An 18,573-nucleotide genomic window follows, 5' to 3' on the forward strand; every position below is an offset into this window, starting at 1 on the left:
TTCTCTTCTCCAAGCTAAAGAGGGCCAGCTCTCTCAGCCTTCCCTCACATGAGAGATGCTCCAGTCCCCTCATCATCTTCATAGCCCTCCACTGGACCCTTTCCAGTAGTTCCCAGTCTCTCTTGACCTGAGGACCCCAGAACTGGACATATTACTCCAGATGCGGCCTCACCAGGGCAGAGTGGAAGGGAATAATAACCTGCCTTGACCTGCTGGACATGCTCCTCTTAATGTACCCTAGGGTCCCATTGGCCTTGTTGGCCACCAGGGCACACTGCTGGCCCATGGGCAACATGCTGTCCACCAGAACTCCCAGGTCCTCTGCAGAGCTGCCTTCCAGCACGTCAACCCCTAGCTTGTGCTGGTGCATGGGATTATTCCCCTTCCCCCGGATGCAGGACCTTACACTTGCCTTTGCTGAACTCCATGAGGTCCCTCTCAGCCCAGCTCCACAGCCTGCCCAGGTCTCACAGAATGGCAGTGCAGCCTTCTGGAGTATCAGCCACTCCTCCCAGTTCTGTATCATCAGCAAACATGCTGAGGGCACACTCTGTCCCTTCATCCAGGTCATTGGTGATCACAAAACTCCAGGTGATCTATCTTAATTTTCCTCACAAACATTGTGGTTTTCCCCTTGTACTTTGGAATTCTGAAGAAATGCTACCTTCCTCTTTTCATGGAAATGTGCCAAGAGAAAGTGTTGGGAAAGGCAATAGACTGTAACAGAACTGCTGTAACAGCACATGCAGTCTGCCTAGTCATCCTTATCTGCTCTTACACAGAAGAATGAGGTTAGCCTTTTTAATCAAGCCCAACGGCCTAGTACTGAGAAATGGCACTGGGCCATAGACAGTGCAGGCTGAAGTTTTCCAGAAGTGCCCATTAGAGAACATGCTGACATGTTATGGACACTATTAGAAATGCATGAATTGTGAACAGTAAATGTCAATGGAGTCATTAAGGAAGAGCTCCTACGTTTTCTCAGAAGTAGTAAGCAAATAAGTCTTTGCTGTTACTCCTTGATCTCAAGATTGGTGGTTTTCTAAATAGGCATACCAGCTACAGACTACCCATTTATTTAAGTGAAGGGGAAAAAAAAAAAAAAAAAAAAAAAAGAAAAAACACATAACAAATCCAAACCTCAACCAGCTTTCAAAGGTTCTCATCCAATATAATGAGAAGTTCTTCTAATATGTAGAAACATACAGTTTGCAAATTCTAGTTCACTACCAAGGTCACAGACAATGAATTTTAACCAGACTATATATCAACCCAAAATCATTCTAAGAAAATGACATCTACATTCAGTTTGGAAATCACTCCCAAAGTAATTGCTGACTTTAAGATTCTGTGTGAAAAATGATATGCAGATTTTTAGGAGAAAACACATCCATTTTATCTTTCTTATGTAACTGTTAGAAGTACCTTCATGAGTAAACTGAACTTGTATTCATGTGTTTTTTCAACTATGAATAAACTAAAAAAAATGTGCCTAAGTAAATAGTAAGATACATAAAAACAGATTTTTACACACACAAAAAAAATTGTTTACTACAGGTGTGTCTCACCTAGAACAACAGTATTTAAAATATCATTATATTCAGACACAAAGGACCACCAAGGATAAACTGAATGCTAACCTAACCTTAACTCTGCCATTTAGGGGAATTTTTTGTTGTAAGTAACAGATATTAAATTTAACTTGTGAGCTACCACCATTATCACAAGTCACTTCATTAAGAATCATAAGTACTACAAGTTCAAGTTGAACTTCAGCTTGAACTAGATGCTGAAGTTTTATACACTCATCTGCTAATGCTTTTTTTTTTTGCTTTTTTTTTTTTGCCTGTAACTTTTCTTTCCAGAGAAAATAATTGAGAACATTAATTTATCTGGGACGCATTCTTCCCCAGGCCAAGGAAGAACCAATAAACTTGTGAGCTAAACCTGATCTACTGGCAGAACCTGTTGTTGCCCGAGAGGTGGTATGAGTTCCATTAAGATCTACATTGAAGAAAACATGGCACAGAAGGTACCAAAAATTCACAAACAGAAAATGATAAGACATAAGCATACACGGTGTAAATTTGCAGAAGAAGAAAGGCAGGAAGCAGCAGTGGGAAACACTGTCACTAGATAAATACTGAGCCTACAACCACCTCACACATGGAAAAGTGAATTACATAGAAAAGTATGGAACTATTGAAGAAAGCAGCCATTCAAGAGTGAGAAGAGGACCAACTTCAGCCATAGCAGACAAACCCCCCCCCAAAAAAAAACCCAACCCAAAACAACACCTTAAAAAAGCATCAGTATTGCCATTAAAGCACACAATCGCCAGAAGCCAATTAAATTCTGATATACATGTCAGTGTAATGCACCAAACTAATTTTGCCAATGCGTGCAATTTACCTCTCTTTTTGTAATGTATGTAGGATGTTACTGAGTAAGGCTGAATTCTGAAAGCAAAGATGACTCATGAGTAGCATTTGCTTTAAATATGAAGAAGTTATGACCTGAGCAAATAAAAAAGGAAACAATTTAATAACATTATGTGTTTTGAACCTACAGGTGCACCTGGAAACATAGGTAATGAAGAGTACAGCTGCTTTTTTAGATGAGTTACATTCAGCTGTTGCTTCATCAGATGGATTAAATGTTTAGACTGTACACTGCCATGAGACTGAGGTTTGGTGTGTTTTGTAGGCTAGCGTAACTGTAAACAAAGGAATTCACAAGTCAATTAGCTTCAAAGGAAAGAATTTACAAAACATGGAAAAGCCATATTTTTCTGGATTATTGCTTTTCCAAACACACAGCCTAGGGAAACGATGTGCAAAACATCGTGATCTACAGTTAATGAACCAATATCAACCAGTAACAACAATGACAGAAATCAAAATCAGCAATACCAGAAAGTTTCAGAGTCACACTTTCTCCCACACTTTTGATTTAGCAACATTATTCATCTGTGGAGTTCTTATTTTAGCTTCTGTGTTAACTATTCACTTTTTCAATATTTATTTTTTATTAATAAATTTAACAGATAAAGTGCAGCCAGTTTTTAGTGCACTTGAAATGTTAGCAGAACTTCAGCCTCCAGAAAAATCTCATTGTAGACTCTTCAATAGTCATAACCTTATGAAGTTTGAGTTCATTTAACTGGAATTTATACACAGAGTTTCAGAGGAAAGGAGGTTATATGATGAGAAAGCTATATCTGTATTGCTTTCACCTGTAGATACACACTGTATCACCATACAGCCTTTCCCTGAAAGATGAAAGTCTACACGGAAGTTCAGACTGAAACACTCCTTTTGAAAGGAAAAGTAAACAAAATAGTGGAGGATGTAGGAATGTACATAGGGAACAGCTGGAATGGGCTTCCTGCCCTGCTAAATATATCAGCGATGCAGGCAACAAGATGTAGCAACCACGTTTATACCTCTGCCACAGGAATTGCTGAGCAGGGCAGATCCAGGTGACTTTTGCACCAACTATGCAGTAAGGTGGGTCTAGATGATCTGACCTTAGTTCTTCTCCTGTAGACAAAATTTTCCCTATACAAAAGGCAAGAAAGTTAAAAGAAATAAAAGGAGAAACACCAGATCAGGGTAAGAAGAGGCAGAACAGAGCACCCAGCTCAGAAGAGTGAGTGGGCCACTAAATATTCTAACACAGAAATATCAGGGCATAACTTACACCACTTTTTGCAGCTTCCTGTAGTCACGCATGCCAGATCTTTCTTTAGTGCAATGAACTATATACCCACCTTTAGATTATCTCCCCCTCTGGACTAGTTACTATCCAAAAGACAGAGAAGTTTGCTCCAGAAATAGATGAGCATCACACAATAACTCCATCTACAAAGGCAATTTATACTACTTCAGGTGCAGCCAAGCACAGCTCACACATCCCCAGGCCATCAGGTGGTCAATCAGCATGCATTTAACCAGCAGAAAGAAGCACTCTCTACTTGGCTAGGCCACCATAAGCAGCATGCCAGCCCTGAAGGAGGCTACTTAAACTTCCCAGTCATGAGTTTCACCTACTGGTTGACTTGGCTAGGAGTGAAAGAAAACATTGACTGTTTGCACAGGCAATCAAGCCAGCTGTGAACAGCTCTGCTGTAATAATCCTCTTTATAAGTAGAAAAATAGGCTCTAAAAGTAATAAGACAACCAGGAGCATTTGAAAACCTCTATAAATAATGCATACAAATAATATCCCATAAATGTAAATTACATTGCTTCTTGGGGTGAAACTGGAGTTGATTTTACTCATTACTCATCATCTGCTAACTCCAATGTTTATGAGCCATTTTGAATGTGAATATGTAAAGTTTACAGCATTTATTATATTATGCATTGAATGACATTTACAGACATCTGCTTCTGATTTTTCATTCAAGAAGGTGGGTTCTGTCAATGCGAGTTTACTTTAATACCTGCAAGATTAAAATTCAATGCAATTGGTTGTTTTTACCATTCTATTATTCTGTGTTTCTGCCAGCCCAGAAGTCTAGCTTCTGTAACAAAATCTGAGTGGAGGAGTGTACAAAAATGTCATAATGAGTTTTAGAGAAAATACAGACAGTGCTAAATATTAAGGCCAAACTCACAGGCAAGGGATAAATTCTATGTATAAATTAAGGCTCTGCAGAGTTTCCATCATGAATCTATTTTTATCATGAATGCTGCCAGTGATGGAACAATAATTTTCAAGAATGCTCTGAGAGGTTTTCCACCCTTCCTGTCCGATCACATCCAGGCAGTAATGATACAAAATTGCTTCTCTTCTTTTAAGTGCCATTGCCTCTAATCTCCCCCTCGCCATATTGTCTGTGCTTAGCTGCTGAGGAAGAACAAAGAATCAGGGATTCTAGTTTTGATATTAAACAATTTATAATGTTAAAAGTAAATACAAAATTCAGATAAGCAACATTTTATGGTTGTTACCAGCACCTCTCTGTTACTGAGGTATAGATGAGAAGCAGATACCTGAAACTGAGCCATGACTCTACTAAAGTATTTATTGTGAGGAAAGATAATAGTATATGCTTCATTAATATGCCAACTTCTAGGAAGATATTATAAAACTGTGAAATTGATTCTCTTAATTTTAATTTATTTTAATTTATTAAAATTGTTCAATTTATTAAACCTCTACTATATTGTACAATCTGTTATATAAGTGCAAATATATCAATCAAATCACATCCTCATCAAGAACTTTCACTCTTAAAATGCATCAGTCAGCTGCCACATAAATATGCACTATTAAACATGCAATGCAAGCCATGCACTGTTGAATTGATGTATTACAACAAAGGCCTAAACCCTAAAAAATCCAACATCAAAAGTTGTGACAGAATGAAAAAACAGGTGGTATCAGCCGTTATATCTGACTTTTGCCATGAATACATCTGTGAGAGACAGAACTTGTTTTGAGAACTTATCTGTACTTCTTGTTGTGTATAAATATTATTGGTGTTGGCTCATAAATGCCAATCAAAACAGCTGAATTGAAAATAAAATATAAGGGGAATCTATTCTGCTTACTCTGCATGGATAATTTTGTGACTAAATCTTAGGCCCTTCATGAGTCTGTTCTAAAATAAGTACCTAAAGTCACAAACAGCCAATAAAGAGAGGTAACTTTGAAGTTCAAAGAAGATGTCCACCTCTACATCAGGGCTGTGACATCTCACCTATCTGTAGCTATTCAATAGTGAGGAGACTTGTCTATGAATTAGGATTCACCCGCAGTCAACGGAGAGAAATGGGCAACTTGCCCCCCATAGATTAAATAACACTTATCCCCGTTTTAGATTAATTGTTCCCTGAAAGAAACCTTTTCTCGCCAATGTCTCTAACACAGCCTGGATTATTAACTAAGACTAGACCCTTAAACTTAAGTGGCTATAAACACTCAAGATGGGTGAAATCCTAGGTTCCAAAACTTGGTCAGGTAGGACTGCTTTTGGGAATGACCTGTCTCTCTCCATTTATTACTCAGGGAATGAGATCTATTGTGTTAGGGCAACTGCTTTATTTGGCACTTACCAAAGTTTCTTAGGTAAGGAAGCTAGATCTCAGTCAATATTTTTTAGAGCTGCCAAGCCATATTCAAATGCATGCTAGTTGTGCTGCATTTTTGTATGCTTTGGTGAACATAGCTACTTTTCAATTTAATTGATAATTCCAGCCAGACTCTTTCCCTTTGAAGCTGTTGAAAAACAGACAAATCCACTGGTGTTTTCCTCTGAGTGTTTTCCCTTCACATTTGTTTGCTGTAGTTTTAGATTACAAAAAAGTAATTTAAAATGTATCTGACCACATCAGTGACAGACTATCTGTTTTACAGTATATTATTAAAACTATATCATCCAGGACTATGTTCCTCACAAAATCTCCTTGACAGAGAGTATACTCATTTCCAGCCCAGAATATAAATTATCATATAACAGCATACAATCTCCTTTGGAGGCCTATATTAAGTCAAGCATGTTTACTTCTCTCTGTCCCTTTCCCTTTCTTCTTTCCAGCATTCAGTATTCTTTTTTTCCATTTACACAGTGAAGGTTACACATCCATTTGATGCTTTGATCTACCACTGTATGTGGCAAGAGTGCAATTCATCCGACTAAATACAGACACCTACACTTCAACTGATCACTTCAGGTTCTTTTTGTGGTCAAGAAAAAAGAATAGGCATGGTTAGTGCACGATTGTTCTCAAATGCCTACTCCTCTCTGTTGACTATAATGAGGATTTAAGGTGACTAGCTCAAAGGCAGACTACTTTGTGGATCAGTGTATTTGCTGAAGTGGACCTCACACACAAAATCTCTTGAAAGGAAATAAATGCTTTCCCTGTCTTTCAGTGTCGTACGGAATTCAAAAGAATGTTAGTCCTGGTGATGTTATTATTAAGAATGATATTAAGAAATATCGAATAATATTAATGCTGGTGCATTGACTGTGGCCGGCAGCTCAGCCCCCACAGCTGGATTATTTCTTTTTTCTTAGTACATAACAAGCAAATGGGCTGCTACTTGAAAAAGTAAGTGAATGTACTAATCTGTACCTTTCAAGAAAAATAAACAGCAAATTTGTATTCTCTTGCATCCTTTGCTGTTCTTTTTTTTTTTTTTTCTCCCCTTGCATTTTTTTTCTTTTTTAGAGAGGGTAAAGAGGAAGAAAACCACATAAGGAACATGAAGAGGAAAAAAAAAAGAGGAAAAATAAAACACTTCTAGAAAATCCCAAAAAGAAGTACTGAACTTTTTCCATGAAGAACTGCCATATTTTGTCCATTTCAGTTTTAATTTGTGCTTTCCTTGATTTGCCTTAGCTTCACTAAATGCCAGCTCCCCAAATGATTGCTCAATGATTGATGTACCTTATAAATTAAAAAGCATGAGGGTAAAGACAGATAAGCAGACTGAATGTTATACTCATTTTTATCAGGAACTACACAAAAAACTTAAAACCTCATGTGAATGTCGTTCTAGTTTCTGTTTTGAATTTCACTTTGTAGCTAAAATGTAATGTCCTTTTACTGAGTACACTGAATTCTGAATTAGATGAGGATTGGTAAACTACATGACTTAACTGTGAATAAATCCAGAATGATCATTAATTATTTTTAGCAATGTTTATACCTTTTATGTTCCAAGGAAAAACTCAACCATGTCTATATAGTGATTTGTGCAATAATTCATATCCATTACTCAAAGAATTAAAAAGTATATTTATTTGAGAGGTATATATAATCATTACTTACAGTTCAGTATATGATTTTCCCTCTGAAATAATGTTTTGGAAAACAGAGTAAGAATTTTTTTATCTATTGAATTATATTTGCTTGTTACGCTGACATATGACATACATCACCTTCAGGCACCAAACAGGTGCTAAAGACTGCTTACTTTGATTTTCTACAGTTGGATGTGAAAGGAAACTATATATCGTTATTCTCCGTCATATGGTTATTCATATGTCGATGCCTACCTGTATTGCTTGTAGATTCTCAAACATAACCTACTTGGAAGGACTCAAGCATAGAGCTTTCATTGCTTCACCTGCAAATGCATTACACAGTCACAGAGAGACTATTGTTCCTGCATACCTCATGTTATTCTAAAATCTCAAGTAGTTCACTTCAGCCCAGCTTCAATGTCAGACCATTTACAGTTTTACTGTGGTTATTACACCTCTTCTGTTGTATCATACTTCTACTTTCTTGAAATTTGTGATCAAGTGCATTCAACCTTTGAAGGACATAGAGAAGTTCAGAACTAAAGGTAACCCCCCCCAAGTTTTTAAAAACATTTCAGCATCTTATATACAAAAATACATGGTACGTATGCATACTTTCTTTTTTTTTTTTAAGCCATTTAATTAAATAATTCAGTGGCTGTCTCTTAAAGTCTATATATTGAGCCATTAACATTAAGAGAACTATGTACATCATTCTTCAGTATGCATTAAATAAGATTTGTTATCAATGACGAAGGCAGTAGTTCTTACACTGAGAGCATCAGTACCAGCTGACAGTATTAAATTCCTTCAGAAGTAAGAAATGGCATCCCAAGATGCTTTTATCTAAAAAACAAACCAAACCCACACCAACCTATTTTTCAGTAGTGAAGACTTGCATTTCCACATGCTATTCTTACTTTTCTAAGACCTTTGCATTGTAGCACTCCGATTCGGACTCATTATCTTCTCAAACTGTTCATGAAAGAATGTGATTATAGTCATACACCTGCATAACTTTAAGCCCATGTGCAATCATGGTAAATCATAAAACAATAAACAACCAAAAGCATTCAATTATGTGTGCAAGTGTTTGTGACAGCAGGATCTTCATATAATATTTTTTGTATTTTTTTAATAATAAATTTGATGTCCAGCTTTGCACTGTATCACTCTTAAAGGCATAATGTAAAGGCAGACCTGAAACCACACTGAGCATTTTGTGAGCTAAGAAAAAATCAACATATCTGGCAAGGTCAGCATTTCTGTAAACACTGTGTATTTCCCCACAGAAGTATTAATATTGCAAACTGTTACTTAGCTTGCCACCAGTGATCAGTTCTTTTTCATTATTGTGAAGCACTGTAGCCTGCCTTCTGAGTTCAGGAAAGGTGATGAGCCAGAAATCAGGTAAAACCATAACTTCAAATCATGTCTGTTTCCTGGCAAATGTGGCAAGGCAGGAGGAGAATAATTTTCCAAATGGACTCTAGGTATCTACAGAGTCAGGCACAGGCTGGTTTTACCCATTCTACAAGATGATTGGGCACATTGCAGATCTGGCTGCTAAATTTGTTAGTCAAAAGTTGCACCTGAGTCTTGCTGAGACAAGATGCATGCTCTAGATATGGAAACACGGCAGTCCCTGGACAGGAGCGGCTTGGCTGCTGCAGATGGAGAGGCACTCCTTGCCTACCACCCCACCTCAGACAGATTTCTTGGGGAAAGGGCATGGTGTCCAGGTCTCAGCAGCTCTTCCACATGATTATAGATCACTTCTGAATACCTCACCCCATGTCCCTGAGAGTCAGAAGCCAAGCAGACCTGATACTCATTTCATTCATTCCTGCCTGGGTAATGATCCCACAGCATTTGGGACATCATTTGATTTTTCCTGGTTTCATCAGACAGGGAAAGGGCAATACTGGCTTTCTTGTTCACAGTGGCATTTAGTCTGTATTTTAGTGACATGAGGGACAAAATAAAGTGAAAAACTAGTTCATTACTTCATAATATAACAGTGTTTGCTATACTGACATGAAAACATGTTGGATAGTACTGGATCTCTTTAAATTAAGCCCAGTTTAGTTGCCCTCTTGCCAGAGGAGAAAAGGGACAAGGTGTGTTGCTTGGCCCAAGCAGGCAGAGTGGGGACTCCTTCACATCCCCAGCTACTGCACTTTCCAAACTTAAAGAACAATAAAGAAGTTATGATAAACATTATCTGACCATTCAGGTGTTTTCTAGAAAGGAGTTTTCTTTAACTTATCCTGCCAGATCATGTTCCAGACTAAATGCTATACGATAGTATTCAAAACTACCAATAGGTGGTAAAAAAATGAAGCTGAAGCAAGATGTCAAAGAAAACCAAATGAAATAATTTTCTTATGTTATCTTCACAGATATCTGTTACTGTGTTGTAGCTTCATATGAAATAATTATTTACTTCTGTCAGATATGTAGCAACTCACTGCTCTGTCACTACTACCTCCCCTGGGACAGGCCGGGCTGGCGGGCAGGACACACGACAGGGAGGGTTCCCGACCCTCTCTCCGCCTGGCTGAACACAGTGACTTCAGGGATGGGGGCAACGGCGACAAGTTGCCGCCCGGCGCAGCAGGCACATCTCCTCTGCGCCTGCCCCTCCGACCCACTGCCCGTGCATGGCAGGCACGAGGCTCTGCAAGGGGAGCCCAACAGTGACAAGGACGATGGATCGTAGCTTGGAAGTGCCGCCGAGGCTATGTCGGCCTATGCCCTGCGTCAGACCTGCTTCCACAGAGACAACCAGGAACTGGGGGCCCAACGTGCCCACCGGAGCCACTCCTCAGGGCAGCCTGCTGCAGGCCTGGGGCCCAGGCTGAAGGTGTGAAGGGAACACTGCCCACCCTGTACGGCCCAAGGGTTATTATCCACTGATGATTTTTCAGGTAAGCAGCGATGAAGTTCAAACAAGAAGTCCGAGGGCAATGAAGAGACACTTCATGGCCTTGGGACAAGTGGTTGAGGGGTCAGGAACAACAATAGTCTTCTCTGTCCTTCCACCTGCAGGGAATGATGAAATGATGAGCCAGCAGGTCAATACCTGGCTCTGAGCCTGGGGTCACTGGCAGAATTTGGGGGTTTTTGATCATGGGGAGGTTTACGCTACACCAGGCCTGGGGCTAGGGACAGGGTACACCTGTCTCAAAGAGGGAAAAAGATCTTCACACATGAGTTAGCAGGGTTCATGGAAAGAGCTTTAAACTAGATTTGAAGGGAAAGGGATAAATCCAGTCTCAAAAGAGACAGGCCTGTCAGACTGACCTTGGTGCTGGAGAAGGTTATGGAGCAGATCATCCTGAGTGCCATCATGTGGCACGTACAGGACACATATGTGATCAGGCCCAGTCAGCAAGGGTTTATGAAAGGTAGGTCCTGTTTGAAAAAACTGATCTTTTTCTACGACAAGATGTCCTGCTTAGTGGATGAGGGAAAAACTGTGGATGCTGTCTACCTGAACCTTAGAAAAGCCTTTGACAGCATTACCCACAGCATTCTCCTGCAGAATCTGGCTGCTCATGGTTTAGACAGTCATACTCTTTGCTGGGGAAAAATCTGGCTGGATGGCCAGACCCAAATATTTGTGGTGAATGGAATTAAAACCAGTTGGGCTGCCAGTCAGAAGTGGTGTTCCCCAGGGCTCAGTACTGGGGCCAGTCCTGTTTAATATATTTATTGATGGTCTGGATGAGGGGATTAAGCAAACCCTCAGTAAGTTTGCAGGTGGCACCAAGGTAGGCAGGAGCTCTGATCTGCTTGAGTGTAGGAAGGCTCTGCAGAGGGATCTGGACAAGCTGGACAGATGGTGAAGTTCAACAAGAAATGCCAGGTCCTGTACTTGGGTTGTAACAACCCTGTGCAATGTTACAAGCTTGGGGAAGAGAGGCTGGAAAGCTGACTGGCGGAAATGACCTGGGGATGCAGGCTGACAGGCGACTGAGCATGAGCCAGCAGTGTGCCCAGGTGGCTAAGGTGGCCAGCAGCACCCTGGTTTCTATCAGAAACTTTGGGGCCAGCAGGACTAGGTAAGGAATTTTACCCCTGTACTTGGCACTGTTGAGTTCATGTGTCAGGAGAAATGCTTGAGGTCTGAAGGAAGCCAGTGTCAGTCCAGTCTTCAAAAGGGCAAGAAGGAGGACCCAGGAAACTACAGGCTGGTCTAGCTCATCTCTATCCCTGGAAAAGTGATGGAAAAGCCCATCCTGAAGATCGTCTCGAAGCATGTGGAGGAAAATAAGGTTATCAGGCATAGTCACCATGGGAAAATCATGCCTGAACAACTTAATAACCTTCACTGATGGAATAACTGGCTGGGGAGACAAGAGGAGAGTTGTGGATGTTGTCTATGTTGACCTCAGCAAGGCTTCTGACATTGTCTCCCATAACGCCCTCACAGGTAAGCTGTGCAGGTTAGGTGAGTCGACAGGAAGGTAAATTGATACCTAGCTGAATGGCAGAGCTCAGAGGGTTGTGATCAACAGTGCAGAGTCTGGCTGGAGGCCTGTAGCTCACACTGTTCCCCAGGAGTCAGTGCTGAGTCTATTCTTGTTCAACTTATTCATTAATGACATGAATGAAGGGACAGAGTGTCCCCTCAGCACGTTTGCTGATGATACTGGGAGGAGTGGCTGAGACCCCAGAAGGCTTGCAACCTGCTCTAGGGGAACCTGCTTTAGCAGGGGGTTGGACTAGATGATGTCCAGAGATCCCTTCCAACCCTGACCATTCTGTGATTCTGTGAATACTGTATTCAGATTTAGGCCTGTCACTACAAGGACATTTTGGTGCTGGAGCTTGTCCAAAGAAGAGAAACAAAACCGATGAAGGGTCTGGAGAAATTTTTATGAGAATCAGGTGAGAGATCTGTGGGGGTTTTAGCCTAGAGAAAAGGAGGCTCAGGGGAGATAGTAGCTCTTTCTATAGCTACCTGAAAGGAGTTTGTAATGAGGTGGGTGTCAGTCTCTTCTCCCAAGTAACAAGCAATAGGACAACAGTAAATGCCTCAGGTTGTACCAGGATAGGTTTAAATTGGATATTTGGAAAAAATTCTTCACCAAAAGGGTTGTCAAGCATTGGAACAGGATGCCCTGGGATGTGGATAAGTCACCATCCCTGAAGGTATTTGAAAAATGTATATATGTGGTGCTTAGGGACATGACATGTGGAAGTGCTAGGTTAATAGTTGGACGTGATGTTCTTAAAAGACTTTTCAAATCTAAATGATTCTGTGATTCTCTTATACTTGGTGAGGTGCTGGAGAGTAGTGACTACTGGTCTTTAGAGCAGAAGTACAAAACCTGGGCTGTCAGTGATAAAGTAGACCATAGTTATGTCAGTGAGGGTATTTATATGTACATAGCATAACATGAATATACAGTCTACTGCTTTACTTTTCTGTTCATGGCAGTGATGTGGACTGACAGATTGCACAGCTATTGCACTTCGTGATTTCAGTGAACAGTGCATCTCTTTTTCTGACTGTTACATCTTGTGGATTAATTCTTAATAACCAGTCTGCAGAAAGCAAATTCTTCCCTCTTGAATAAAAAGAGCAACAGCTTGTCTTGCCAGGAAGACATTTTCATTAGAGCAAGGGTGACTACAAATTGTCTCTTAGAGAAATTAAAGACCATTACTATCTCCAAGTGCAAACACCAGGAACTTTCAAAGTCTTTTATCCTCTAATGTAGCAAGATCTACAAGTTTAGTAGGCGGCGGTGGTAGTATTTATTTTACACTATACATACACCAGTGTTTCACTGCATGTTTTCTCTGATGACAGAACGAAATAACAAAGAACATGAAAGATCTTTTTTGAATTATCAGCTGATATACCAATGTTAAAATGACTAAAATTATATGAGAATCTATGGAGAATATTATAGAACCCAAAAGGGGAAATCTATTTAATTCTGCTCAGCAGTCCAAATATTGTGGGTTCCTTTTCCATAACTTAATTTATTTGGATGGCTTTTCAACTTGTATCTTTATAATATCTTTCTGCATTATTGCAGTGCTCTGTACAGATTAGTAAATAGAGCAATATATTAATTAGAATTCAAACTCTTCTGATAATCAAAAAGTTTATTAATGTAAGAAGCTTATTGTGCTACTGAAGAGAAATTATCTTCAGAGATAATGCAAACATTTGAACAGAAGTTTTGAAATTACATTGCACTTAGTAGATGACATTTCAGTCTTAGTGAAGGGAAAGAGAGTTTTGCTATTAGTTTCCAATACTGACATGACTAACCACTGTACTGCACTGACATATGTATTATGATAGGTAGGATGCATAAGTAGTGAATGACATAGCCACAGGCTCATTTTGGTATTTCTGCTCATTATGTTTACCTCAAGGATGACAACAAGACAAGAAAACAACTATGGAGTTCTATGACAACCCATAATTGCACTACAATAAAACTGTTTTGGGGCTATTTAGAGTTACAAACTTGAAGCAAGAGAATGAATGTAGTTTAAGTGTGTTCAAAATACATTTTGAAAGAATTGAAACTCTCATAAGGCTATGATTTATTTTTCCTTGAGTTTTGATTTAAAGCACACCAGTCAGCCAGATATGAAGAACATGAAGTATGGGACAATTTGGGCATGTATAAATCAGAAAGCACTCAGTACCTCTGTGCTGTAAATTTAAAGAGAATTTCCTCTGCAAACTTTTAATCTACATTAATTTCTATCAGACATGAGGCTGTGATGAATTTTGGATGTGGATTTGGACACAATTTCTCCTATATTTTAAGACTGACATCTGTGTGTGAGAATGAGTTGATTTTTCCTGCTAATTCTGAATTTCCCACTTTTACACTATCTTTGTTATTTCCTTTGTTACTGTACAATCCCACTAACAAAATGTTGGTATCACTTTAACATTTCATAGAATCTCCATTATTCCTTTGACAATATTTTTGTTTGCTTGTTTTCCTCTCTAATCTCTGAAGTATAAATGATTTGATTGCTACACCTTATCAAGAAGTTCTTGCATAATGAGTGTTTCCTATTTTGTCTGAATCTGTTTGTGTTTGAACAAAGGTTTTTTACTCTTGTAATATATTACTTAATAAGATTAAGAAGTATTAAGGAGAACTCTTCAAATTCTACTGCTTCTGATGTCTTCTGACTGGCTTCTCTCCCACTATCAGATTTTATTCTTTCATCAATGTAATTCTCTTGCTGTCATCTCCATGATGCATTAATTGCCTCTGTGATCTGTAGTAAGTAGCTTTAACACTGTTGTAGTATTCTAGGTTGCTTATCTGTTCTATTGATATTTTCTCTGTATTACTGTTAAGGTGAAGTCATTCCTTTGTAAAACTCTTTTGTCATGATTGACAGAAGACAAATAAGTAGTTGGTGATTCTCAGACAGTTTAAACTGTTGATAATGAAAAAGTCCTAAAAATCTTTTTTCAGACAAAGATGTCAGCATAGATATGAAGGATATGGCTGAACTTATGAGTTTTGAAGAGTTATTTCATGAAAGGCCAGAAGTATAAAGACTCTTGAAAGAGTGGAAATTATGTACTGTTTTTGATGAGTACTTTTTCTGAATCAAAAAAAAAAAAAAAGGAAACTTATCTGTGTATATCTTAGAGGTGTTAAGAAATAAAGTTAAGATCAAGTAACTATTTCCTCTTAGACGGCAACATTTTTAGAGTGCTAAAGTGGGTATTCATGTCTACAATATGAATTAGATTAATATCAGGTACGTAAATTTAGCCCTGAGATCCTGAAAAATCCTTCCCTTTTGTTGCCTAACCTCAAATATTTGCTAATAATTTCCTTAGACATCTGTTTCGTGTCTATTTTCCAGCATCTTAATCTTGACAACACATGGATTATGGCAAGGTTTTGGTAGTGGGGGTGCTTCAGGGGGTGCTCCTATAAGAAGCCACCAGAAACTGCCCCCATGTTGGACAGAGCCAGTTCCAGACAGCTCTAAAATGGACCTGCTTCTGGCCAAAGCAGAGCCCACCAGCAACATAATAACATTTTTAAGATTAAAAAAGGCTGCACAGTAACTGTAAGAGAAAGGAGTGAGAGAAACAGCTCTGCAGACACCAAGGTCAGAAACAAGGATGAGGAGGAGGTGCTTCCAGGTGCTGGAGCAGAGATTCCTCTGCAGCTTGTGGTTAAGACTGTGGTGGTGCAGGTTGTCCCCCTTCAGCCCATGGAGGACCACAGGGGAGCACATATCCACCCTGCAGCCTGAACCTTTGACTGAGCCAGTAGATATACCATGAAGGAAGCTGCAGCCCCTGGAGAGCCCTGTGGCCCATGGAGAGGAGCTCACACAGGAGCAGGCTTTCTGGTAGGACATGTGACCCATGAGGAACACACGCATCAGCAGTTTGTTCCTGAAGGACTGTGCCCTGTGGAAAGGACCTATACTGTAGTATTTCATGAAGAACTGCAGTCTGTGGGAAGGACCCACGTTGGAGCAGTTCATGAAGGACTATCACATGGGAAAGACTCCACATTGGAGCAGGGGAAGAGCTCTCTCCTGAGGAGAAAGGAGAAGCAGAGATAACGTTACGAAATGACTGCAACCCCTATTCCCTGTTGCCCTGCACTACCTGGGGGAAGAAGACAGAAGAATTAGTAGTGAAGTTGAGCCTGGTGAGAAGGGAGAGGTGAGGGAAAGGTGTTTTTGATTTTAGTTTCTCACTAACCTAATCTTTTACAATCAATTGGCAATAAATCAAACTAATGTCCCCAAGTTCAGCTCTGGTTTTGCCTGTGGTGGCAACTCGTAAATGATCTCCCTGTCCTTATCTCAAGCCATGAGCTTTTCCGTAGTATTTTCTCCCTGTCTTGTTGATGGAGTGATAGAACAGCTTCATAGTCACATGGCAGTTAGTCAAGGTCAACCCACCACATATGGCAACAGAGTACCTATCTCATTCCCAAACATTCCACATGGCCAATACTGCATTGCCACACCTCACATCTGCTGAGTATGAGAAGGATCAAACTTGGGGCACCTAAGATAAATGACAAGTATGTCTCCCCATAGGTAGACCCAACTATTTTTCAGAACAAAGTCAGTCCAGCTTTGAAACATCTCTTATTTCTTGTAAAGGTAAAATAAGCTAATTCTCACACACATCAGTGAATCACTCTAGCAACCAAAACTGTAAAACTGTACTCAGAATATATGGGAAAAACGGGATAGTTTTCTGACTGACTGCTATGAGAAAGGTACCTCTGAAGCAATGTCCAAGTACACTGAAATTCAAGGTGGAAATTTAGACAGATGCTTATATTTCACGTTGAGTAATCTCAACATCTGTATATGGTGTTTTGAGAGTGTATTAGTCTTTTACATACTACTAGTGTGGAATATAAATAACTTTGGATCTCTTGAAACTGTGGTAACTAGCTGCTTAAACCTAGATTTACTCTTATGTTATACATGTAGCTGTCATTATGTTGATGACTAATAGGCTTGTACAGTTGCTCAAAAAATAATCAGTCATTAGCCACAAATAAATTCAAGAGTGATGGGGGGCTGTGTGTATGTGTGTACACCAAGCAAAACATCTTCCTTTCCCCACTTTATTATAGAAAAATACAATTATTTTTTTTTTAAGGTGAGAATCAGATATTACAAGGTAGTAACTGTGAAAGATGTTTCCCATTTTGTGCTCTTTCAGGCCTCTTTGCTGAACAAAACAGATAGTGTTTGTTTCAGAGTAAATGAATGTGTAATAATTGCCTGAGACTTTAATTTGAGCTTAGATTAAGCACTCGATAGAAACTCTAAATCTTCCAAAAGACATTTTAAAGTGACAAGTGTTATTAGGGGTTTGTGGGAAACAATGTTATAACTGCTGTTTGTTCTCATTTTATGTATCTTAGTGCATCAGGTGGATAGAGATTATGAATTTTACTTGAAGCTCATCAGCTTTGCTCACATAGAGATTTTTTCTAGCTCAAACTTAATATAGAAGTGAAATGTTAGATAGAAAGAAGACTTATATAAACTCTATTCTGATTTCTAACTTGCAGTTTGAGAGAAAAAAAGAAATGGGCATAGAGATTAACTGTACCTGTTCTAAAAGCAGAACATTTTATAACCTTTTTTTTAAAAAAAAAAAGTAGTATTGAGAAGTGGGTAGTTTAATATATATTCTGTTTAGCCATCTGTTATATTTTAAAATATAAGTAAATGTTTAATTATGGTTAGAAAAATCTCCTGTCTGATATTTAAAATAAATTGTTGAGGATATAGGTTGAGTCAGACAACATAGCAAAGGCATCTAGAGAAACTAACATACTCTTGAATCTTTCTTTTTCACTTTGCCAAATTTATTCATGTTAGACCCAAATCTCAAATTCACCACACAAGTAAAACTTACAATGAATCTGCAAATGTTTTGCCCAATAAAATCACAGAAAGGTTTCCTTTGGCCCAAAGGCCAAATATGGAACAGATAGGACCTTAAAACAATGTGACCCTGGATGATGTTCACCAAAAGATATCTCATCCTTTCTTGAATCTGGTAGAGAAATGCAAGCATGTAACAGAATAGGTGTTCTGCTGTACTATTTCAGAAACAGTCCTTCACTTTTAAAGGTTTGATGATTTCTTATAGAAGGCTCTTCACTACTGTATTATATACAAAATCTTTAGTATCTTCTTTGTTCTCTTTACATGCTGTTACAAAACATAAGGGAAATGAGAGCAGAAATTGGCTTCTGAACTACCGTTTAAAAAACCAAATTGTTACAATGAAAAATGTGAAA

The sequence above is a fragment of the Falco rusticolus genome, chromosome 6, assembly GCF_015220075.1.
Source record: "Falco rusticolus isolate bFalRus1 chromosome 6, bFalRus1.pri, whole genome shotgun sequence".
NCBI lineage: Eukaryota > Metazoa > Chordata > Aves > Falconiformes > Falconidae > Falco > Falco rusticolus.